Consider the following 2,407-nt stretch of genomic DNA (forward strand, 5'->3'; position numbering starts at 1 on the left):
ACGGAGGGAGTATAGTATTCACATGAAGAAAAAAAAAAGTGACATAAAGATTTAATGTCTATTTAATTATGAAATGTTTAGTTTAATTTATACGGAGTCTATTGGCAATGGGAGGTGAGAGTAGAATTAATGTGGCGGACAGCCCCCGGAGCAAGTAGATTTCAAGGTTAAGGAGGAAGCTCCCCTTGGATTTCCAAGAACATTTTAACGTAAATAATAAAATACTAGTAAAAAAAAAAAACACTAGCAGGCAACAGATGAGAAAGAGGGCACGACAAGAGGTCAAAATATGGAAATTAAATTAATGGCCCCGCACACACTTGTAGAATGGTAACACCGGAAATTGACCCAACAATTCGTTGCACCAATACTGGGGAATTACTTGACGTCCGTTTCGATTCTAAAAATTGGGTTTTAATTTAATTTTTATATTTGAAGCGAAGATGGGGAACCGTTGGAACGCCTGATAAGCACATCTTCTTCTTGTGCATATCTTATCGCATATGTACAATTAATTTGTGTTCACAGCGGAGAAAAATGGTGGGCAGGCGGCTTTGGAGGGAGGAAGAGGTGAGAATTACAGGATCAAAAGCATTCACATTCCAGACGGCTCCCATTACTTTCAGAGTGGGATAGGATATGCCCCTGCTCCCTATTTTACAAAACCCTCCTCACTATTTTACACCCGGAAAGCAGGATGCTCAACCCACGTGTATCTACAGCTCAGGCCCAGATGCTCTGGAACCCCCCTTTTCTCTACATCTCCAGAAACTTCACATTTAAAACAAAAACAAAAACAAAAGAAAAAGAGAGAAACTAGCTGCTTCGGAATCTACAAGGCTGAAGGCTCTGCCCGTCGTTTTCGGAGATTCTGCGCTGCGGATCTTGTTGGAATTTTCATGGCCGGAGGGAGCGACGGAGAACGACTATACCGAGGCAAAATTTGTTTAACTGTTCCCCAATTCTCAAGCCAGATCGGCGGCCTCTCCTCTCAGGATCCACGGGTGCCCTGCAAACCCACCCTCTCATCAGCATTAAAATCCCAAGAACCCCTCATCCAATGCATACACTTTCATTAATCGCCCATTAATTACTTATTAATTATCCAGATCTCAAAACACGAAAACGGAAGGCAAAAAGATTGAACCAGAATCACCCCGTTAATTAAAACCAAACGAAAGAGAGGTAATAAAAAACTTACTCAGGGCTTGCTCCGCAGATAATCGCCTGGATACATCCCTGCACATCATCTTCCTCATCAGATCCTTGGCGGCGGAAGACAAGGACCTGAAAACCCTGGACGGAAACCTCAGATTACCCCTCAAACACAGCATCAAAGATCTCTTCGGCCGATTCCCCGTAAAAGGGGGAATCCCGGACAACATTATGTACAGTATCACACCGCTGCTCCATACATCACTTTCTCGTTGTACTGCCCTCCCAGCAGCACCTCAGGCGCCACATAATGCGGCGTCCCCCCACCCCGCTCATGGTCCCCCCGTCGCCGAACCACTCCGCCGACCCAAAGTCCGCGACCTTGAGATTGTTCTGGGAATCGAACAAAATATTGTCGGGTTTGATGTCACGGTGCTAGGCCGATGCCGAGCCGTGGCAATGCGCGATCGCTTCGAGAAGCTGCTTCAATACGGAGCGGCCTCGGTCTCACCAAAGGACGATCCTGATGCGGTCGAGGAGAGTGAGGGGCTCACAGAGCTGGAGGACGACGGAGAGGAAATCGTCGTCCTCGAAGACGTCGAAAATCTGAAGAATATTAGGGTGAGGGCAGAGGAGAGCCATGTAATTGGGTTCATTCTGGAGGCACTGGCGATCGATGGGATCGGTGAGAAGGCCCTTGTCGATGACTTGCAGGCGAAAAATTCGCGAGAGGCGGGGGGAAGCAGCGGAAGACGGTGCCGAACCGACCGCGACCGATCTCTTGGCACAACTGGTACTGTCCTTTGAGTTGCTCACACATTATCTGCCGATGGGGAGCGCGCTGAGGGATAGGGACGGCGAGGGCTGGGGGTGGGGACGCCCCTATTTATCGAAGTTGGGGAGAGAGAGATGCCGAGGAATATCGGTGTTCGGCCTTTCCACGTTTTGATTCTCTGAGAGTGAGTCGACCCGAAACACGTGACCAGTGGCAGGGACCTTGAATATTTGATCACTGATGGCCCAACTTTTCATCAACACGACAAACAGTCAAATACTTGCTCCTCTCTTCTCTTGACTTGACCCCATTCAGTTGCCTTCTCTTTCCTCTCTCGCTAGCATTCTCAAATACGATACTGCCATTATCAGACAATTCAGCTCCGAACTTTGACGACGGGCATGCTGTGCTGAATCAGTCAGCCCACAAATTACACATACTGTCATGTTGATTAAACCACGACACAGTTAATGATGC

General features: G+C 47.7%; 1 pseudogene; it reads right to left on the reverse strand.

Moving 5' to 3' along the window:
- Window positions 1-577: 577 nt before the first annotated feature.
- LOC129297205 (phosphoenolpyruvate carboxylase kinase 2-like) lies at window positions 578-2,100 on the reverse strand (annotated as a pseudogene).
- Between the last annotated feature and the right edge of the window lie 307 nt (window positions 2,101-2,407).

This window comes from Prosopis cineraria, unplaced genomic scaffold (assembly GCF_029017545.1).
Source record: "Prosopis cineraria cultivar Desert tree isolate PC_DT_omini unplaced genomic scaffold, ASM2901754v1 PC466, whole genome shotgun sequence".
Taxonomy (NCBI): domain Eukaryota; kingdom Viridiplantae; phylum Streptophyta; class Magnoliopsida; order Fabales; family Fabaceae; genus Prosopis; species Prosopis cineraria.